Source organism: Pseudophryne corroboree, chromosome 7, assembly GCF_028390025.1.
Source record: "Pseudophryne corroboree isolate aPseCor3 chromosome 7, aPseCor3.hap2, whole genome shotgun sequence".
In the NCBI taxonomy this organism is placed as follows: Eukaryota; Metazoa; Chordata; class Amphibia; order Anura; family Myobatrachidae; genus Pseudophryne; species Pseudophryne corroboree.
This window is the reverse complement of record NC_086450.1, coordinates 358,697,089-358,721,553: the sequence shown is the minus strand read 5'-3', so window position 1 is coordinate 358,721,553 and position 24,465 is coordinate 358,697,089. Positions and strand designations below refer to the sequence as shown.

General features: G+C 42.6%; 1 protein-coding gene and 2 long non-coding RNA genes across 3 annotated transcripts in view; all 3 read right to left on the bottom strand.

Moving 5' to 3' along the window:
* Positions 1 to 24,465, bottom strand: part of OTOA (otoancorin) — a 367,382-nt gene that overhangs the window by 323,494 nt on the left and 19,423 nt on the right. The window lies entirely within an intron of this gene.
* Positions 15,882 to 16,425, bottom strand: LOC134943702 (uncharacterized). The gene is made up of 3 exons (XR_010181688.1): positions 16,362 to 16,425; positions 16,170 to 16,288; positions 15,882 to 15,941 (listed from the first exon to the last, which is right to left on the bottom strand). It is a non-coding gene; the product is annotated as an uncharacterized LOC134943702 (long non-coding RNA).
* On the bottom strand, positions 21,013 to 21,556 carry LOC134943701 (uncharacterized). The gene is made up of 3 exons (XR_010181687.1): positions 21,493 to 21,556; positions 21,301 to 21,419; positions 21,013 to 21,072 (listed from the first exon to the last, which is right to left on the bottom strand). It is a non-coding gene; the product is annotated as an uncharacterized LOC134943701 (long non-coding RNA).

Genomic DNA, 24,465 nt, shown 5'->3' with positions numbered 1-24,465 from the left:
ATGTTTTTTGCAGTTTCTGAGTAGGTCTGAACTTACTCAGCCCTTGTGATCACTTTAGCCTGTCCGGCCCCGGAATTGATGTCGGACATCCGCCCTGCAAACGCCTTGTCACGCCTGCGTTTTCGCTATCACTCCCAGAAAACGGTCAGTTGACACCCATAAACGCCCCCTTCCTGTCAATCTCCTTGCAATCGGTTGTGCGAATGGATTCGTCGCTAAGAGCATTGCACAGCAACGATGCTGTTTGTACCCGTATGATGCGCATGCGCATTGCGGTGCATACGCATGCGCAGTAGTAACCTGATAGCTGAGCTGCTAAAAACGGCAGCGTGCGATCAACTCGGAATAAGGGCCAATGTGAAGTACAGGCGGAGACACAGGATTATAAGGTTTCATGAGCTACCGATGGAGCTTCCCAACCAGAGGAGAGATAGGAGGGAGGAGAGAACTGTAAATGACCCATGGATCCCAGCTTATCTTCCTCACCTTTCTTATCAATTAATCATATATTTTTAATTATTATTAATAATTTATTCATTATATCAATTATACATTAAGAGGGAAGTCCAGAAGCAAAGCATTTTGTCCCTCCTGTTAAGGGTAATGTTCAGAGGTATGCATAAGATACACACCCCCTTCCCCCCAGGCCCTCCTATCTTAAGTGCTAAGGGATCCCCGAATTCTTGATCCGGCCTTGGTCTAATTATAACTATTCAAACCATGAATGGATGAGCCTAAAATCAAGGGCATGATTAAAGGTTCCAGCTGCAGAAGGTTAATACCTTTATAGCATATTACCCATCATCAATGTCCACAAAGGGGTTTCCGCGTCATGCTACAAGAGTTGACATTTCCATCATGCCATCGGTGTAGCTATCATTTTAGATAGTACTAGATAGTACTAGTATTATTTTGATCCTAGTGACCACTGTACAATACAGAGAGCATTTTAGGGACCGTCATACAATACAGAAAGAATTCCAGTGACCATCAAATAATACAAAGTGCATTGTAATAACTTGTATACAATTCAGAGAGCATCCTAATAACAACTATACAATACACAGATCATTATTGTTACTGAAATATAGTACAGAGAGCATAATACAATACAGAGAGTATCTTAGTGACAACCAACAATACAGACAGCATGCCAGTGACTGCAATGTAATACAGTTCCAAACAATAAAAAAGCATTCTAGTAGCCACCATATAATATAAAAAGCATAATTAAAATTGCCCTAACTATAGAGAGAATCCTAGTGACCGCCATATACAAAGAGTATCCCAGTGACACCTATACAATTCAGAGTGCATCCTACAGACTTTCATAAATAAAGAGATCATCACAGTGACAACCATAAAAAGCAGAGATTAAATCAGTACATTTTCCATATAATACAGAATATCATAGTGAAGACCCTGCAATACAAAAAGCATCCAAGTAACTACTATACAATACAGAATGCAATACTATGCACTGAGAATCCTACAGACAGTTATACAATACAGACGGCATGAAAAGACTACCATAAAAATCAGGAAGCATCTTACAGATTGCTATACAATACAGAGGGAATTTAAGAGTCCACCATACAACACAGAGAGCATCAAACTGACTACCATAGAATACAGAGAATATTGTTGATACATATACACATAACTACCTGCCCAAGGTACGCGAGTCTAGCCTCCTTTTGCTTTCAGCTTCCTTTGCATGTCATCTCCTCCTTCTTTCTTCCCATACAATGGATCAGTCTTCACACTCCTTCATTCACTCCATGGATAGTGCTCATTTAGGTCCAGACTTATAATGGGTAATGAAAGCCCTCCTCCTCCTTTTTGTCTCTTCTTTCTCTCTTCTCTACAATTCTCTATCCTCCTTCTCCCTTCCTTCATTCTTCTCTTTTCTCTTTCCCTCATTCTCTACACTGATCCTTTGCCTCCCTTGATCTTTCTTTATTCTGCTTCCATGTCCTCCTCTTACTACTCTATCATTCTCCTTACCTCATGTGTCATGTCACGGCATTGGAGCATTGTGCACTGAGCCCCAATTGGAAGAGAGCTGGGGAAGTTAGTGCGAGCTGGGGAAGTGCAGTGCATAAACCACCCAGCTACAAAATTGGAAATCCTGTCTGGCAGTTGAACAGCCGTGATCCCGCATTGTGTGCTTTGCGAGGGGCGGTTGGTGGCAGCACTGAGCAGTCAAGGCTGATCCACAAAATAAGACAGCAGCTGACAACTCTGGAAGCGCCAGCCACCAGATATGTAGCAGAGATATCAGCAGTCCCTTTAGGCCACCGGGTAATTACATGATATGGCAAATCCAACCCTAGTAACATACCCAAGCCCTGACCACCTTGGCTGCAGCCTGATGAGCCTACTGTTGATCAAAGCCCTGCATACAATGTTAAGTGATGCAAGACTGTATTGTTAAAGGTGACCACTAACAAGGTTTTATAAATGAAGATGCCCTGGGCTTTTTCTATAAAATTACAATGTATTGACTTAGCTAAAACAATGCATAAGAACAGCAAGAGATCAATGTGAATGAAACTCATTAGAAGACAATTTAAATTCTGTCTGCTTATACAAACCTTATGAGTGCATGAGTAATTGTTTTAAATTTTAATGTGGTTTCATTATTTTCCAGAGGAAACTTAATTACATTAAAGACAATAAAACTTACAGTAGCTCAACTTAGTTTGGAAACATAAATTGGAATTTGTGACAGTGAGGCACCACAGTACAATGAGCTTCAGTTCAAAATGCGAGATTGAGGCGCAGTTTGCTGTTGAACCATGAGGATGTGTTGGAGTGGAGCTACCAGTCTTGCATTTACACACGTTCCTATAAGCTCCTGCTGATCCAAACAACTGACAATAGTTAGATCCAACAAAGAGCTGTACAAACAGGGTTGGACTGGTCCACAAGGGTACAGGAGACAACCCCGGTGGGCCCCAATGGCTGCTCCCCCCCCCCCCCCATTGTGATCAGGTTCCAGACAGTGTACAGTACTTGATTTGATTTATACATTATACATATGTTACCTTATGCTGTACAGAAGGCTTTCCCAACCACGGTCCTCAAGGCACACTAACAGTCCAGGGTTTAGTGATATCCATGCTTGAGCACAGGTGGCTTAATTAGAACCTCAGTTATTTTGATTTAACCATCTGTGCTGAAGCCTGGATATCACTCAAACCTGCACAGCTAGGGTGTCTTGAGGACCGAGGTTGGGAATGCCTTCTGCACAGGACCATAGTATATTTTCTACAGTGCATTGCTGTTACTAATCTGGTACATCCTCATGCATGCACTAGCAGTATTTACTATATATAGTTATCTAGTGGTTAGGCAAACCAATTTGGCAGCTGGCCACACACGATCTGGAGACTGGCGACACCCATAAATATGGGCCTCTACCACTGCATTTCCCTGATGGTCCCTTCATGCCCCAGTCCAACACTGTGTACAAATTAGCATAACTCTAGGATGAGCTAGACCAGTTATACATGTTGCAACATCTAATCTGAATAACTCAAACCTCTGTCATCATTGTACAAGCCCAAGGCATACAAACCCATTGCTCTAAATGTAATCGAACTCATTTTGAGAACTTCTCCAAAACTACTATCTCCATGACGAGGCAGCTTCATGAATTGAACACTGAAGTCAATTATTATTTGCAGAGAAAACAGCTGCTATAGAGCAGCTAATAACGGTTAGAGGCAATGGAGAGTTGTTCCGTGACAGCAACCCTGAAGTTTCTATTGCCCCAGTTCCCCATTGCCAGATAGGTATGAGCCAATCAGACTTTTTACACCAATTTATAGCAGGCACTGTTAAGTCAATGATGTAAACACAGTAGGCTAATAGAAAGGTCTCTACAATCAAGTCTGCAGAACAGCAAATACTTTTGGTAATAAGAAACTCATGCCGATTGGGCGTATGCCCATTTGCTTGGCATATATTACCCAAATTTGTCTGTATATGTTCACCTAAAAAAACATATTCCCGTATCTTTAGGCAGACTTGATAATTGCAGATACTAAATGACGTAGTAAGTGCGGGAAGCCATTTAATATTACAATTATCAGAAATGTATTTAAAATATTCAGAGTAAAATGTATAGCTAAGGAGTGTCTGAGCACTCGCCACTGTGGGCTCCACGTCTGGGTGTGTGGGGGACTAGATGTATACTGGGGGGTTAGAGTGGGTTTGTGAGCCTAGATTTGCATCGGGAGCATTGCCTCTCCTTCCTTTATGATGTTTCTTCTTCTTGGCGTCTGCGACCAGTCACTCCTCTGCACGTACTTGTTGATGTGTGATTTGTTACACAACCGTATCTTGTTGCCACAGGTGACTCTGTACACCGCACATTTACCTGAACACTCTAAGTTAACCTGCGACATTGGTTCTGATTTTTAGATATATTTCTCGGAATTAAGCCTGCACCTTTTTACTGTTGCAAATGGATACTATTAGAGTTGGGAATCTGCGCATTCCCTAGTTTAGGAAATGTTCTGGTTTAGTTTTTGTCTTTATGTTTTAATGAAAAACAAAAATCAATAAAAACTTGAATTTAAAAAAAAATGTATAGATAAAATGACTTTTTACATCATAAAACAGGTGTTGTCATGAACCCTCGCTATACGGGAACAGATGGTATATATTCCCACCAAACACCCTATCACGTGTGAACTCTATGGTGGGAGGTTCTAGTATTAGCCAAATGTTCAAACCACCAATACCCAGGTTTTACTAACAAGTAGCTATTTGTGGCGTGTATGGGGTGTCTCTTTTGGTGCGAGGGTATATTCCAGGTTGCCCAACTCACCAGTTCTGAATATCTTTGGTGGTTCGAACTTCAATGAAGATAATTACAACTTTGGAGCAAAGACAATTCCTGTATAGTTCATACAGGAATTGACTTTGCACCACATATGGACATTTGAAGTCTAGACCTTTCATTGGACAATTACTTTTAAGGTCCTAGTGTCCACTGGTCTTTTTTCTGCAATTATATAGATATATTAACAACACCCTGAGCTGCTATATCAGGTTTACATTAATCAATTAAGAATAGACACAATCTGGAAACAGCGTTAATAATTTCATAATAGTGCCTCTTGGAGTCGAGGCAGGGCAAACGATGGAAGTGACAATAGAGAATAGGACAAGTACAGTGAGAGAATTACGTGTACTTATGAACCGAGTCAGATCACAGAGACGCATCTGAGCACCCGTGGTAGCTGTATCAGTAGCTAGTACCTGTGGGCTGGTGCCTATACCAGTGTTAATTTCATCAGGGATTTTCAATTTAGTTTTAGCCTTAGTCACTTTCCTAAAATTTGATTACATGTCCCATTTTAGTAAATTTTTTTAATTCCGTCTTAGTCAAGTTTTATCAGTGGATCTTGACAAACATTTTCGTCTAATTGATTTAGTCATAGCTTTGCATTTTAATGATACTGTAATGGATTTTGCTGAAGATCATTTCTCTATCATTCCCTTGAATACTCTGTATACCTTTCACTATGTGTTTAGTAATCTAGGTATCAAACAAGTACAACACAAATGCTATTTCCTTCACAGCAGATCATTTATTTTCTGCAAATATCAATTCAAGAATACAATTGTTTGGTTTTTTTTTTAATTACAATTTTTTATTTAAATAATGAAAGAAAAATACAACCTGCCTGATACAAATTTGTAGTATAGTACTAGTCTACTGCAAAATAAAATGAAGCTGTAAGGATGCATATTATAATACAGGCTGAGTGTCCCTTATTCAAAATTAAAAATCCCACATTTTTGGGTCCCCTACTGAGGTAATGGCATATGTATTATATATATATATATAATATTTATAATATATATAATATTTATGTTATTATCTCAGTAGGGGACCCACAAATTTGGGATTTTTAATTTTGGATAAGGGATACTCAACCTGTAAATAGCACTGAAACAGCCCTGGTGTGTGTGTTAAATGATCTTCTGATGGCAAGAGACAGAGGTGACTGTTCAATATTAATCCTTCTGGATCTCTCTGCAGCATTTGATGCCATGGACCATGGGCTTCTGATTGAGCGACTGATACATTTTTGTGGACTGGATGGCACAGTCCTAAACTGGTTCAAATAATTTCTCACAGGCAGGTCACAGATAGTATTGTCTGGATTATACAGTACTCGTCACTACCCGTGCCATTGCCATGTGGTGTCCCACAAGGTTCTATACTATCCCCCATCCTTTTTGCAGTATACATGCTCCCGCTGGGTGAAATAATCAAGCGCCATGGGCTAGTCCACCACTGCTATGCAGATGATACACAACTGTACTAGTCCTTTGCTCCGGGCACTGATAACCCAATAGCAACCCTAAATAATAATAATAATTAATAATAATAATTTTATTTATATAGCGCTCTTTCTCCAAAAGGACTCAAGGCGCTTATGGCTGTCTAGCTGTACTCCAGGAGTGTATGAGTGCCAGTTCGCTGCGACTGAACCCGGATAAAACAGAGGTCCTTATGATAGGACTGCAACATCAAAGGACAAGACTGCAGCACAGCCAACCAACTGGACTTACACTCGGGGATTCAGAATTACAAACCACTGATCGTGTGCGGAATCTTGGCGTTGTCCTGGATGGTGGCTTGCCACTTAAACATCAGATATCAGCCACAATCAAATCCTCATTCTTTCACCTGAGGAACATAGCCAGAATCAAGCACTTAATTCCCTCAGATGATCTGCCAAAAGTCATCCATGCATTTGTATCATCTCAATTAGACTACTGTAATGCCCTCTACCTTGGTCTCCCAGCTAAAGAATTGCACCGCTTACAGCTGGTGCAAAACACAGCTGCCAGGCTGTTAACCGACCAGCCCCGTTCTAGCCACATAACACCCATCCTCTACTCCCTTCACTGGCTGCCTGTAAGATGGCGAATCATCTTCAAGTTTGGCTTACTGAGTTTCAAAGCATTACATGACCAGGGCCCAAGGTTCCTGAAACAGCTACTGACCCCATACTGCCCCACTCGATTTCTGCGATCTGTAGATGAAGGACTTTTAGCAGTACCTAGAATCTCCGTAATTCATCTGGGGGTCAAACTTTTAGTCATGCGGCTTCGACTCTATGGAACTCACTTCCCCGCACAGTACGAGAGGCCCCAACTATAGAATCCTTCAAAAGTAGACTCAAGACTTTCCTTTTTACTTAAGCATTCCCATAAATGTCCCTTTAGTATCTCCATGCTTCTGTATTTTATGAAAAGCTGTTCTGTACTTCATTATTTTCTGTACTATATTATGCTATGTATCTGTTAAGCCCCTTGAGTCCTATTGGAGAAAGAGCGCTATATAAATAAAATTATTATTATTATTATTATTATTATTTATTTATTATTATTTAGCTAAAGTTAACTAATTAGCTAGCTTCATAAACTAGCTATTGTCATGACAAAGAGTTGTTGCACAGCCGCAGTGCAAGTAAGTAAATCTAGGGTCAGAGAGGATGGATAAAACTGTATACAATACAGTATTATTAATTAAAGAATCCAAAAAATCAATCACTCAAAAAATGTGGTGTCCTATCGAAAATTATACAGCAATTTCGTCTAGTCAATTTTAGTCATGACAACATGGACGAATATTTATTCAACATTTTCGTTATTAAGAAATTCCTATTTTTGTTATCATTACATTTTAGTCACAGAAAATCCCTTTGTAGACGAATAGTTTTAGTCTATATTTTCGTCGACGAAATTAATTCTGGCCTATACATGGTTGTGGTGATAATGATGATGTTGGTGGTCGTAGGCACCAGTTATCGGCTTATTGCAGATTCACCTGTGAAGTGGGTTGGTGCTTAATTTTTAGATCACACATATATTATATGATTTTGTAGTTGTATGTATTAGCTTCTTGAATTTTTACTAAAGAAGGTGTATTATACTGTACATGCTTTATTATGTGAGTCTAGGAGTTCCAATACTGGTCAAGCAAAAAGCTCCTATCAAGTCTGGAGGGTAACCCGCACCGAGATAAATGTATTATAGTGTGTATTACAAAGTTGGGGTGCCTTTCATCATATCCAATTAAGCCACTGTTTTAGGGATTCACATATGTATATGCAACAGGTGTGAAGGCTCATAAAGGTGCTACCAACTGGTTTAGATAAGGTTATAGAATCAAATCCCCAAAGAGAGGGGAAAGGAAAAAGAAACCAGATACAGTTTAAGGTGCACTCAAACCAATTAACAAATTTTAATGTGATTATTGTCGAAAATGCATATCCGCACTGTAATATCAAATAAAGGCTTAAATGCCCATTGAACTTAATTATTGTTTAAAATTATTATTGCTTATGGGACTTGAATATGTCCTTTATTGATGAATAATCCCCCATGCTCCATCATATGCCCCACAATGCCAGATATACATATGCCTCACAATGCCAGATATACATATGCCTCACAATGCCAGATATACATATGCCTCACAATGCCAGATATACATATGCCTCACAAAGCCAAATATACATATGCCTCACAAAGCCAGATACACATATGCCCCACAATGCTATATATATATATATATATATATATATATATATATATATATATGCCTCCAGTGACAGATAAGCCCCACAATGCCGGTTATACATATACCCCACAGAGTGCCAGATATGCCCCACAGTGCCAATTATACATATGACCCACAATGCCAGATATACATATGCCTCACAATGCCAGATATACATATGCCCCACAATGCCATATATATATGCCCCCAGTGCCAGATATACATATGCCTCACAATACCAGATATACATATGCCCCACAATGCCATATATATATATATATATATATATATATGCCCCACAATGCCATATATACATATGCCTCACAATGCCATATATATATATATATATATATATATGCGCCCCACAATGCCATATATACTTATGCCCCACAATGTCAGTTATACATATGCCCCACAGTGCCATATATATATGCCCCCCAATGCCATATATGCATATGCCCCACAGTGACAGTTATACATATGCCCCACAGTGCCAGATATGCCCCACAGTGACAGTTATACATATGCCCCACAATGCCAGATATACATACAGTATGCCCCACATTGGCAGATATACATATTCCCCACAGTGCCATATATACATATGCCCCCAGTGCCAGACATGGCCCACAATGCCAGTTATACATATGCCCCACCACCCCACACCTCACACCTCCCGCTGCTCATCCGCTGCTGCTGTGTCAGGGTTGGGGGATGGAGAGGAGAGCGGAACGTGGGCCATCCCTCAGTGCTGCTCAGTCAGACTCTGGTGGTCTCCGGCCGCGGCGTGTATCTTCTCAACTGAGCACCAGTTTGTTAGCCAATCAGAGCTCGCAGACCAGCAGCCGCGGCTCCTGATTGGCTGCCGGTCCGCAAGCTCCGATTGACTAACGAACTGGTGCTCAATTGAGAAGATACACGCCGCGGCCGTAGACCACCAGAGTCTGACTGAGCAGCACTGAGGGACTGGACCGCGCTGCGCTCTCCTCTCCTTTCCTGACACAGCAGCGGGCTAGGAAGGGGAGGAGGAGCACATCAGCCTCTTTCTCCCTAATAGCTGCTAACAGCAGCTATGGTGTGTGTGTTCGTGGCGACCCGTGGCCAGCGTCACGCCCAGCGTTAGCAAATGAGTCATAGAGTCACAGATCTGGACAAATATAAAATAAATATTTTATATATATATATATATATATATACACACACACACACACACACACACACTAGTGATGTGCACCGGAAATTTTTCGGGTTTTGTGTTTTGGTTTTGGATTCGGTTCCGTGGCCGTGTTTTGGATTCGGACGCGTTTTGGCAAAACCTCCCTTAAAAATTTTTGCCGGGTGTTTTTCAAAAAACCCTCAAAAACAGCTTAAATCATAGAATTTGGGGGTCATTTTGATCCCATAGTATTATTAACCTCAATAACCATAATTTCCACTCATTTCCAGTCTATTCGGAACACCTCACAATATTATTTTTAGTATTTTTAGTCCTAAAATTTGCACCGAGGTCGCTGGATGACTAAGCTAAGCGACCCAAGTGGCCGGCACAAACACCTGGCCCATCTAGGAGTGGCACTGCAGTGTCAGACAGGATGGCCGATTTAAAAAATAGTCCCCAAACAGCACATGATGCAAAGAAAAGAGAAAAAGAGGTGCACTGTGGTCGCTGGATGGTTAAGCTAAGCGACACAAACACCTCAATATCACAGGAATTATTCGTTCTAATAAATGGTATTATTGGTGCAAATCACTGGAAGAAAATTACAAAATCACAGGAATTATTTGTTCTAATCAGGGCCGGATTGGCCATTGCCTGTACCGGGGAGTTCCCCGGTGGGCCGTTCGGACTGTGGGGCCACCTCTCGTATGTAGCTCCGCCCCCCACACGTCACGTGCCGGCTGATTAACAGAAATATTGCGGTGTGCGCTGTGGCCCCCTGCCGTTATAGGGAGCACAGGCCCTACACTGCTGAAAGGAGGAGGTCTGCGCGCCAAACCAGTGATGTCACCTCGGGAGGAGAGATAGTGCGGCTGCGGCGGGTGCGCGTTCTGCAGGAGAGGTGAGCATAAGTGTACTCTGACCTCTGCCTGCACTGCACTCCCGTTCCACCACCAGACTAACAACAGCCTTCTGCAGGGAGGGAGGAAGCAGCCCGGAGAAATGGTGACATGAAGCTTGCCCTGATTGCTGCAGTCAGGCAGATCTCCATGTACCACTCACTATCAGGCACTGCAGCTTGGAGGACATATTTTGAAAACACTGAGAGTTGCAGTGCCAGTGTTACATGGAGATCTGGATAGACCGGAGGGGGTGGGAGGGTGAGTGTTATAACAGTATGCAGCTCAGTTCTATATCCTCCAGCCCACCTTGTCCAACAACGAGAATTCTGTGATGCAGCACTGTAGTGTAGCCGCAGCTCCCGCACAAATAGAATGGACGGGTGGGCAGGCTAGACTGTAACTGACGCCCTTGGCCCACTTCCGATGGTGCGGAGGGGATAAGGAACCGGTGGCACACTGAGATCAAACACCAGTGACAGATAAGGCAAGTAGGGTGGGGGACGTCGGCATTTCTTATATGTAATAGCGGCACTGCTTCCGTGGACATGCGTATAAGGACACTGCTACCGTGGGCATTATTATATGTATAAACGGCACTGCTACCGTGGCCATTATGTGTATAAGCAGCACTGCTACCGTGGCCATTATGTGTATAAGCGGCACTGCTACCATGACCATTATGTGTATAAGCAGCACTGCTACCATGACCATTATGTGTATAAGTGACATTGCTACTGTAGTCATTATATGTATAAGCGGAACAGGTACCGTGGTCATTATGTGTATAAGTGGCACTGATGCTGTGGGCATTATGTGTATAAGCGGCACTGCTACTGTGGTCATTATTATTTGTATAAGTGGCACTGCTACCATGGGCATTATTATGTGTATAAGCGGAACTGATACCGTGGGTTTTATTATGTATATAAGCGTCACTGCTACCTTGGTCATTATGTATATAAGCAACATTGCCACCATGGTCACTATTATGTGTATAAGCAGCACTGATACCAATGGTATTATGTGTATAATTGGCACTGATACTGTTGGCATGTGTATAAGGGGCACTGCTACTGTGGGCATTGTGTATAAGGGGCACTGCTACCATGGACATCGTGTGTAATGGTTACTACTGTGTAGCATAGCGCAAATATGGGGCAGTACTGTGTGTCGTAATGTGAGACAGGGGCACTACTCTGTGGTGTAATATGAAATAGAGGCACTATGTACAGTGTAATGGCAATAAGATTTTGCTACAGTGTGGCGTAATTTGAATTGGGGGAACTGCCGTGTGGCCACACCCCTTCTGTGTGATACCACACACCTTTTTTGTGATGCACGTCTTTGGCACACACTGTTACTTTAGACAGTATGGGGGTTAAGGCTGAGATTTGTAGTTTACAGGGGGGTGCCTAACACTCTACAATCGCCCCTGCCTCTGCCTTATGGGAGAAAAGTCGGTGGCGGGGAAATGATTTCCAGAACCACTTTAAGCCCTGGTAGGGACATACAACACACAAAGAGGAGGCAGATTCAAAGACAAAGGAGATATAGTGGCTCACGTGGGGAAGAAACTGCACATACAAAATTGGAGACAAGAAGCCAGAAGATGGAAGACAGATAGGTGATTGATAGATGAAGGAATATACACAGATGTGGAACAATTGGCAGAGCATGGGGAAGCTAAATGCTCAGAATTGTTCACCCAGTGGAGATGCAGTATTGTGATGCAATTGTGGCTGTCCCATTGGCGCAGAAATTCTGCATCAAGTGACTGGCAGAATCCTGGCAGATAAAAGGAGAGAGAGGCAGAAACTGTGCAGAGGGAGAAAGGCAGAAGGTGGTCAGTGTATATAGACAGAAAGAAACATGCAGAAGGGAGAATGATATAGGTGTGAAAATTAGATAAGAGGGTCTAGGAGAAACATGCAGGTGATGTACTGAGAGGGAGGAGGAGACGCATGCAGAAAATGGACTGAGAGAGGAAACACATACAGACGATGGACTTAGTGGGGGAGATAGACTAAGGGTGTGTACACACGGTGAGATATTTTCTTTCGATTTTGACTATATAGTCACTATCGCAAGAAAAGTTAGTGCATATCGCAAGGTGAAAGTCACCTTGCGATCCCGATGCGCGGTCCCGCCAGGTCGACATCGCAAGAAAAGATAGACTGTGCAGGCAAGTCAATCCTTGCTAGATTGGTGTACTATCTAGTTCATCTCACATGTCAATGACATCTCACATAAGCCAAAATCGTAACCACACATAGTCCATATCTCAAAAAAAGTTAGTCAAAATCTGTGCTATTTGGGCTCCAGGGAGTTCAAGGGAAATCGCAAGAGAAAATCGGCCATAGCAAGGATCTCACCGTGTGTACACACCCTAAGAGGTCAACTCAATTCAATGCGGATTGAATAGCGCCGGGAGGGAGCTTCTGGAGCTATTCAATTCAGCGTGATGCTAAGTAGGAGAATGCATGTATTCCCAGACTAAATAAGGTGTTTAGTCACGAGAACGGGCATTCTCCGACTAAACTGCCTCACCGTGGTGCTGTTTCCATGGCGTTAAGTCACAAAACAGCATTGCGAACCTAGTTTTGTTGGATTTCTACTCGCAAACCTGGAAGGCTGCAAGAAGAAATCCTCTAGACAGGGACAACATCACTCTGAATTGAATAGCTCCGGGAGTTCCCTCCCAGCGCTATTCAATCTGCGTTGAACTGAATTGACCCCTAAGAAACAGAGAGACAAATGAAGGAGATGGACAGAGAGAGGAGAAACCTTCAGGAAATGGACAGAGATATTTAGTGAGTGTGCAAAGGATTAAATGTCACCCCAGTTTTAATTTCTTAACTACTCCTGATACAGCATAATACTTTCTAAACTTTTAATGTGTTAGGTGCAGCTCATTTGACATGCTCTGCCTTTTGTTGGTGTAACTCCGCCTACATTACATTTTGAAGTAGAAGTAACCCCGCCTACTTTGCTATTAGCTCCGCCTACAGTTGGCTTGGTGCCGCCCACATGAGGTCGCTTCTAGAAATTTTTCCAGGGCCACTTTTGTTTCCCAATCCGCCCCTGGTTCTAATCAATGGTATTATTGGTCCAAATCACTGGAAGAAAATGACAAAATCACTGGAATTATTTGGCAAGATCACTGTAATTAATAGTTATAAATCACTGATATTAATTGGTAAAATCTCGCTATCGCCTGCCTAGTGTAGTGGAATCTAAATGGTATTTTGTACCGGGGACACAATAACCTCATCAATTGTCTAAATTCCAATGCACTAATGGCGGAAAACGGGCGCACGTCTAACAGCGCACTGATTATACTGAGAACTGATTATACTGATCACTGATGATACTACGGAGAACTGACACTGAGCAGCAAGAACAGCACTGGACTATTGTACTGTAGTTTACTGGTCACCAAAATGCAGCACTGACTGACACTGAGCACAGATATTAAGCACTGATCAGGATACTAGAAGTGACACGGTGCAGCAAGATAACGCTATGGCCTACTGTACTGTACTACTATATACTGGTGGTCACCACAATGCAGCACTGTACTACTATATACTGGTCACAACAATGCAGCAGATATTGAGCACTGATCAGGATACTAGAACTGAGTATGACACGGAGCTGCAAGATACAGCAATGGCCTACTGTACTGTACTACTATATACTGGTGGTCACCACAATGCAGCACTGTACTACTATATACTGGTCACAACAATGCAGCAGATATTGAGCACTGATCAGGATACTAGAACTGAGTCTGACACAGAGCTGCAAGATACAGCAATGGTCTACTGTACTGTACTACTATATACTGGTGGTCACCACAATGCAGCACTGTACTACTATATACTGGTGGTAACCACAATGCAGCACAGATATTGAGCACTGATCATGATACTAGAAGTGACACAGAGCAGCAAGATACAGCAATGGCCTACTGTACTGTACTACAATATACTGGTGGTCACCACAATGCAGCACTGTACTACTATATACTGCAATGCAGCACATATATTGAGCACTGATCAGGATACTAGAAGTGACACAGAGCAGCAAGATACAGCAGTGGCCTACTGTACTGTACTAATATATACTGGTGGTCACCACGATGCAGCACTGTACTACTATATACTGGTCACAACAATGCAGCATATATTGAGCACTGATCAGGATACTAGAACTGAGTCTGACACGGAGCTGCAAGATACAGCAATGGCCTACTGTACTGTACTACTATATACTGGTGGTCACCACAATGCAGCACTGTACTACTATATACTGGTGGTCACCACAATGCAGCAGATATTGAGCACTGATCAGGATACTAGAAGTGACACGGAGCTGCAAGATACCACAATGGCCTACTGTACTACTATATACTGGTGGTCACAACAATGCAGCACTGTACTACTATATACTGGTCACAACAATGCAGCAGATATTGAGCACTGATCAGGATACTAGAACTGAGTCTGACACGGAGCTGCAAGATACAGCAATGGCCTACTGTACTGTACTACTATATACTGGTGGTCACCACAATACAGCACTGTACTACTATATACTGGTCACAACAATGCAGCAGAAATTGAGCACTGATCAGGATACTAGAACTGAGTCTGGCACGGAGCTGCAAGATACAACAATGGCCTACTGTATTGTACTACTATATACTGGTGGTCACCACAATGCAGCACGCTGAACACAGATATTGAGCTTTTCAGGCAGAGAACGTAGCCACGTCCTCTCCGCTCAATCGACAATGCACGAGTGACAATGGCGGCGACGTGTGGCTCTTTATATGGAATCCGAATCTCGCGAGAATCCGACAGCGGGATGATGACGTTTTCCCTCATTCGGGTTTTGCGTGTTAGGCGTGAAGAACCGAGGCTGCCTCGGACCAGTGTAAACCACGTGAAGTTCGGGGGGGGGGGGGGGGGGGGGTTCGGATCTCGAAGAACCGAACCCGCTCATCTCTAACACACACAATATATATACATATATATATAGTCTTGGAAGATCCTGCACTCTCATCAAAAATAATAACGACGGCGGGTGCTCCTAATGACCTGAGAGGCCACCAATATACCACAACAACCACCTAGGTGGAAGGTGCACTCACGCCCAGAAATTAGTCTCTGAAGTCACTTGTAAATTCAGTATATTTTTATTCGGGTTCACTGTTGATGCCGTATTTCATCGACGTTTCGGTCCTTATGCGGACCTTTATCAAGATTGGCACTTAAATCACCTATACAATCAGAAACAGTTACAATTAATATGTATAGGAACCCAGATTTATTCAACACCAACACCACCAGTGCCTCCCAGGCCCTGAAGACTGTCACAAAAACCAGAAAACGTATTAAAAAGCTGTTTTTTTATATATGTAAAAAAGAGATACTTGGAAATAATCCACGTGTGATGAAAGAGACACCTCCACCGTTAGGACTATCTGTTTAGATAGGCAAATGATTACCTGGACGGCAAGCCAGATCACTCAGATGTGTGGAATGGCCTTCAAAGTTGGCAACATGCCTGATCACATAATGAAGTTAAAAAGCCTATAACGTAGGGGAAGCTGCAAGGCGTAGTCACCTATTAGATAAATAACAGGGTAACTACACCATAAGAAAATACACTAACAACGTCATTTTGGAAAAGATCATACCTAGTTACATGTAGAAATAGCTCATGGCAGCTTGTGGGCTCTGTACATGTGTCAGACACTCAGTCTGTAAGGAGGCACAACAGGAAAAAATAATCACCAACCGTAATCATGTGTCAGAAGGGAGCTGCAGGAGAACCATACTCACTGCTCAAGTGTCCAGAGCCAAATGGAAGCTGCATAAAGTTCAGCCTCAGCTGAGCACTATTTAAGGATCAACCACAGGAAGTGCCAATTAGGGAGATTAGTATAAACCCAGTCTCTCATTAACTGATCACCTCTCAGATAACTAACTCAGACCAACTGGGAAAAACGTTACAGGGTTCACAGGACAGGCAGTGGCTATCGCTAACGCACGGCTACTTAAATGAGTGTATTTTAACGATTTAGAAGGGCAACTGCCGGAGACGCGTCTTTTGCGTTCCACCGACCGGAACACCATGCGTTCCATTCCGCGGAAGTGGCGCTGGCCGGAAGTCTCTGCGTTCCACTCGCGGAAAGAACCGTAATTAGGCTTATCCACTGGCTAATGTTTAAAGGAGGTGTACAACCTAGAGGGGGGTGTTCTCAGAGAATGAACACTCCCCCAGGTGGAATCATCAATGTACAGGTTCACTCATAGCTCACAGGGACTCGGAGGTATACCGGAGGTCTCCTCACGTATAATCCTGGATTAACCTATGTGTAGCCTGTCAATCACCACAGAAGAAAAAGAGTGCAAATGTAAATAATGATCCATAATATGAAATGTCAAAAATGTCAAAAATGACATAAGAGGGCACCAGATCAAATGACCACAACTCACCCTACGCATACAAACTAACATATATCTGATCAACAAAGGCAAATTGAATACTGATGTGAGTGTAATATCTTTATAGTAATACATTGGTATAATGTAGTAAAAGATTTTAAATAATAAAAGGGAATAGTGGGTGGTGTGGTCATTGAAATTGGTGGACCCTCGTGACTAGTATAGGACCTGGGAAGGCTCCGGGAAACAACAGAAAAATATATATAAAAAACATAAGCAAGGACGTATAAATAACTGTCCTTACTTTCTTAATCTCTATACATAAAAAGAACATACAAAAATGAAAAAAATAAAACATAGAACATAGAACATATAAAACACAAATCGAAACCCAGCCTGTATGGGCTGATAGTATCACAGTGCCCTATGTCCCTGAAACATACAAAGTGTGTTCCAAGGTATCCAATCAACTATGGCAAAATAAAATTCTAAAGAAAAATATTAAGGGGGTTGGCCTCATTGAGGCCCTTTGGTGACACTGTATTGAGTTTGTGTATCCAAAAGCTTTCCTTCTGTTTAAGTAACAAGGTGCGATCGCCTCCACTAACAGGTGGCGGCACCCAGTCAATCAGCTGACACTTCAGGGCAGATACTTGATGTCTAACTGACAAAAAGTGCCGTGCTACCGGTTTGTCAGAAAAGCCCACATTGAGGGCCGTGTGTATGGATGACCGATGGTTTGCCATCCTGTCGCGAAAGGGACGCGCGGTTAGTCCGACATAACATAACCCACATGGGCACTTTAGAAGGTAGACGACATGATCCAGTCGACAGTGGAGATGATATCTGATAAAGATTTTTTTCCCTGTGTGTGGGTGATACAAAAAAGGACCAGTGATCATAGATCTGCACGTTGTGCACCCCCCGCAGGAAAAACTGCCAGGTTTGGCTTGCATAAGCTGGATTTGAGATGTGTTCTGTTCAGGGAAAATCGTGGGTCTCATTAGTAATTGCTTTAGGTTGGCCCCTCGTTTGTATGCAACCATAGGAGCAGGTGTTTTAAGAAAAGGCAAACTGTTGTCGGTGGCTATTATTGGCCAATGTTTCCGTAGGGCCTTTCTGGTTGCACTTGTGGAACCATCATACTGAGTGGAACAAATCATCCGATTGTTACGAATGGGGTTTTTAACCTGTTGTCCATGAAAAATGCTGTTCGCTTTATTGAGACAGCGAGTAAGTACACTGCTAGTGTACCCTCGCTCCAGAAAGCGAGAAGTGATCTCGTTACATTGTTGATCTTTGAGTGCTGCGTTGGAATTGATCCTCATGGCTCTGAGGTACTGGGATATGGGCAATCCTTCTTTGAGGGCTGGGGGATGATGGCTGCTAGCATGCAAGGTCAGATTGCGGTCAGTGGGTTTACGGTACAACGAGGTGTCCAGTCGGTCACCATTTCTGGTGATACTGACATCCAGGAAAGTGATGTTAGTGGCCGATACTGTGTATGTGAACTTGATAGGATTATCCAAAGCATTCAATTGGTTCACCATGTCAAGAAACTCAGACTCGGTGCCCTCCCACAGCAAGAAGACGTCATCAATGTACCGTTTAAAGAAGGCAATCTTGTGCCCATACCTAGGTAACAAGTACGTATGTTCATAGTGCGCCATGAACAGATTAGCGTAGGCGGGGGCCAAATTAGACCCCATCGCGGTTCCGGCGATTTGAAGAAAATAATCATTTTTATACATAAAGTGGTTGCACGTAAGAACCAATGAGGTCAGTTCCAACACAAACTCAGTGGGGTAATCTTTGCAGGGGCTGTTGGAAAGAAATTGACGTATAACATCCAAACCTAAGTGGTGTGGTATAACGGTATAAAGGGACCCCACATCCATAGTGGCCAAAAGAGTGCCTTCACTGAGATGGGTAACTGTCCGTAGATGTGTGAGGAAATCCCCAGTGTCCTTTAAATAGCTATCAGTTTTTAATACCAAAGGCTGTAGGATACTGTCAATAAAGACAGCAATTGGCTGTAACAGAGAGCCTTCCGCGGCAATAATGGGTCTGCCGGGAGGGTGAACTAATGTCTTATGAATTTTGGGCAGAGTGTATAGGATGGGACACCTGGGTGAATTGATGGTCAAATATTTTAATGTGTCTTCACTTATGTAGCCCTGCTCAAAACCTAACTTCAGAAATTGATCGATTTTAGATTTAATTTTAGGAACCGGATTGGTGGTTAATTTCTGATAGGTCATGTCATCTGCTAATTGTCAGTTGATCTCCATGTCATAGTCAGTCCAATCTTGGACGACTATTGCTCCTCCCTTATCCGCCGGGCGGATGACTATATGGGGAGAATCCTTTAAAGTTTTTAATGCTTTCCTCTCGGCTATGGACAGGTTATCAAACATCCTTTTGGGGGGTGAGCTCTCAGAGTCTCTTTGGACTAACCGTAAATAGGTTTTGATGCTGGGATTGGAGGATGGAGGATCGAATGTCGATTTGGGTCTGAATTGAGGTATCTCTTTGTTAGTGGATTTGTTAGCAAAGAACTCCCGCAGACGGAGGGAGCGGCCAAATTTATACTGATCTATAGTTTGTTGGAATGAATTAATTCTGCATGTGGGGACGAAAGATAAACCTCGGGCAAGAAGTTTAGTTTCCGCTGGACTCAGTTCTACGCTAGATAGATTAAAGACATTGTCACCTACTGTCTCCTCCTCCCTCTTCTCTTGGTACCCCCCTCTCCTCGGGTGCGGTCTGTGCCGCTTCTGAGAACCCTGGAACGGGTAGAGGAGGCCTCTCCTCCTCGATCTAAAAAACGAGTGGAGTCGTTGTTCCCTTCGTAATAATCGGTGTCTGAGGTAGAGGCGGAGGAAACAAATTCATGGGCAAACGGTTGGGCCCTTCGCCTAGTGTATTGTCTATTCTGACGTTCACTAGTATTGTTTCCAAGTAACCAGCGGTATACAGTATGCGTTTGGTAGTCGTTAGTTACAGTGGACAATTTTTTTCGTTTGAAAGAAATTAGATCACGTTTATAAGTGTCCACCTGTGTCTGTAGACGTTCGATCCAATTTTGGGTTTTGTCATTCTGCAGCACGGTGGTGTGAGATTTGATGGTAATATCCACTTCAGTAGATAATTTCTTTAACTCAATGCCAACTTCCTCCACTACCAGGGTCATGAGGTCAAGCGAACATTTGTTCAATACTCCACACCACCGGCTGCAGAAGACAGGGTTGTTTCTACCCAATGTTGGAACGTTAGAGATACGGAAACCCCGGGGGATTTGTTTTCTCCTGAGGTATTCCGACAAAAATTGACCATGTAAAGTCAAATCAACCTCTTTTTGTCTGTGTTTAAGCACTTTGTAAAACAAATCCACAGGGGTTTCGGCTGGTAAGGCCTCAAACTCTAATTTATCGAATAGTAATTTTTCAGTGTCCTCATCCGTAAATGAAACTATACCAGTTTCAGCTTTGGCCAGTAGGCCATCGTCCAACAAATATACCCCGCTCTGAGTCATAACACTCTTTAGACTGGAAAACTCAAACAGGTATAGCAATTAGATTAATAACATACTAAACATGACAAACAAAACATGTAAGGTTCCCGGAAATAAAGGTGGTGATCGGTGAGGAAGTCCAATCCGGTATGTTGGATGGGTGTCAGGAAGTAGGAACTGCGTATAGTAGTTCGAACAAATGTAGTCTTGGAAGATCCTGCACTCTCATCAAAAATAATAACGACGGCGGGTGCTCCTAATGACCTGAGAGGCCACCAATATACCACAACAACCACCTAGGTGGAAGGTGCACTCACGCCCAGAAATTAGTCTCTGAAGTCACTTGTAAATTCAGTATATTTTTATTCGGGTTCACTGTTGATGCCGTATTTCATCGACGTTTCGGTCCTTATGCGGACCTTTATCAAGATTGGCACTTAAATCACCTATACAATCAGAAACAGTTACAATTAATATGTATAGGAACCCAGATTTATTCAACACCAACACCACCAGTGCCTCCCAGGCCCTGAAGACTGTCACAAAAACCAGAAAACGTATTAAAAAGCTGTTTTTTTATATATGTAAAAAAGAGATACTTGGAAATAATCCACGTGTGATGAAAGAGACACCTCCACCGTTAGGACTATCTGTTTAGATAGGCAAATGATTACCTGGACGGCAAGCCAGATCACTCAGATGTGTGGAATGGCCTTCAAAGTTGGCAACATGCCTGATCACATAATGAAGTTAAAAAGCCTATAACGTAGGGGAAGCTGCAAGGCGTAGTCACCTATTAGATAAATAACAGAGTAACTACACCATAAGAAAATACACTAACAACGTCATTTTGGAAAAGATCATACCTAGTTACATGTAGAAATAGCTCATGGCAGCTTGTGGGCTCTGTACATGTGTCAGACACTCAGTCTGTAAGGAGGCACAACAGGAAAAAATAATCACCAACCGTAATCATGTGTCAGAAGGGAGCTGCAGGAGAACCATACTCACTGCTCAAGTGTCCAGAGCCAAATGGAAGCTGCATAAAGTTCAGCCTCAGCTGAGCACTATTTAAGGATCAACCACAGGAAGTGCCAATTAGGGAGATTAGTATAAACCCAGTCTCTCATTAACTGATCACCTCTCAGATAACTAACTCAGACCAACTGGGAAAAACGTTACAGGGTTCACAGGACAGGCAGTGGCTATCGCTAACGCACGGCTACTTAAATGAGTGTATTTTAACGATTTAGAAGGGCAACTGCCGGAGACGCGTCTTTTGCGTTCCACCGACCGGAACACCATGCGTTCCATTCCGCGGAAGTGGCGCTGGCCGGAAGTCTCTGCGTTCCACTCGCGGAAAGAACCGTAATTAGGCTTATCCACTGGCTAATGTTTAAAGGAGGTGTACAACCTAGAGGGGGGTGTTCTCAGAGAATGAACACTCCCCCAGGTGGAATCATCAATGTACAGGTTCACTCATAGCTCACAGGGACTCGGAGGTATACCGGAGGTCTCCTCACGTATAATCCTGGATTAACCTATGTGTAGCCTGTCAATCACCACAGAAGAAAAAGAGTGCAAATGTAAATAATGATCCATAATATGAAATGTCAAAAATGTCAAAAATGACATAAGAGGGCACCAGATCAAATGACCACAACTCACCCTAAGCATACAAACTAACATATATCTGATCAACAAAGGCAAATTGAATACTGATGTGAGTGTAATATCTTTATAGTAATACATTGGTATAATGTAGTAAAAGATTTTAAATAATAAAAGGGAATAGTGGGTGGTGTGGTCATTGAAATTGGTGGACCCTCGTGACTAGTATAGGACCTGGGAAGGCTCCGGGAAACAACAGAAAAATATATATAAAAAACATAAGCAAGGACGTATAAATAACTGTCCTTACTTTCTTAATCTCTATACATAAAAAGAACATACAAAAATGAAAAAAATAAAACATAGAACATAGAACATATAAAACACAAATCGAAACCCAGCCTGTATGGGCTGATAGTATCACAGTGCCCTATGTCCCTGAAACATACAAAGTGTGTTCCAAGGTATCCAATCAACTATGGCAAAATAAAATTCTAAAGAAAAATATTAAGGGGGTTGGCCTCATTGAGGCCCTTTGGTGACACTGTATTGAGTTTGTGTATCCAAAAGCTTTCCTTCTGTTTAAGTAACAAGGTGCGATCGCCTCCACTAACAGGTGGCGGCACCCAGTCAATCAGCTGACACTTCAGGGCAGATACTTGATGTCTAACTGACAAAAAGTGCCGTGCTACCGGTTTGTCAGAAAAGCCCACATTGAGGGCCGTGTGTATGGATGACCGATGGTTTGCCATCCTGTCGCGAAAGGGACGCGCGGTTAGTCCGACATAACATAACCCACATGGGCACTTTAGAAGGTAGACGACATGATCCAGTCGACAGTGGAGATGATATCTGATAAAGATTTTTTTCCCTGTGTGTGGGTGATACAAAAATGTAACGAGATCACTTCTCGCTTTCTGGAGCGAGGGTACACTAGCAGTGTACTTACTCGCTGTCTCAATAAAGCGAACAGCATTTTTCATGGACAACAGGTTAAAAACCCCATTCGTAACAATCGGATGATTTGTTCCACTCAGTATGATGGTTCCACAAGTGCAACCAGAAAGGCCCTACGGAAACATTGGCCAATAATAGCCACCGACAACAGTTTGCCTTTTCTTAAAACACCTGCTCCTATGGTTGCATACAAACGAGGGGCCAACCTAAAGCAATTACTAATGAGACCCACGATTTTCCCTGAACAGAACACATCTCAAATCCAGCTTATGCAAGCCAAACCTGGCAGTTTTTCCTGCGGGGGGTGCACAACGTGCAGATCTATGATCACTGGTCCTTTTTTGTATCACCCACACACAGGGAAAAAAATCTTTATCAGATATCATCTCCACTGTCGACTGGATCATGTCGTCTACCTTCTAAAGTGCCCATGTGGGTTATGTTATGTCGGACTAACCGCGCGTCCCTTTCGCGACAGGATGGCAAACCATCGGTCATCCATACACACGGCCCTCAATGTGGGCTTTTCTGACAAACCGGTAGCACGGCACTTTTTGTCAGTTAGACATCAAGTATCTGCCCTGAAGTGTCAGCTGATTGACTGGGTGCCGCCACCTGTTAGTGGAGGCGATCGCACCTTGTTACTTAAACAGAAGGAAAGCTTTTGGATACACAAACTCAATACAGTGTCACCAAAGGGCCTCAATGAGGCCAACCCCCTTAATATTTTTCTTTAGAATTTTATTTTGCCATAGTTGATTGGATACCTTGGAACACACTTTGTATGTTTCAGGGACATAGGGCACTGTGATACTATCAGCCCATACAGGCTGGGTTTCGATTTGTGTTTTATATGTTCTATGTTCTATGTTTTATTTTTTTCATTTTTGTATGTTCTTTTTATGTATAGAGATTAAGAAAGTAAGGACAGTTATTTATACGTCCTTGCTTATGTTTTTTATATATATTTTTCTGTTGTTTCCCGGAGCCTTCCCAGGTCCTATACTAGTCACGAGGGTCCACCAATTTCAATGACCACACCACCCACTATTCCCTTTTATTATTTAAAATCTTTTACTACATTATACCAATGTATTACTATAAAGATATTACACTCACATCAGTATTCAATTTGCCTTTGTTGATCAGATATATGTTAGTTTGTATGCGTAGGGTGAGTTGTGGTCATTTGATCTGGTGCCCTCTTATGTCATTTTTGACATTTTTGACATTTCATATTATGGATCATTATTTACATTTGCACTCTTTTT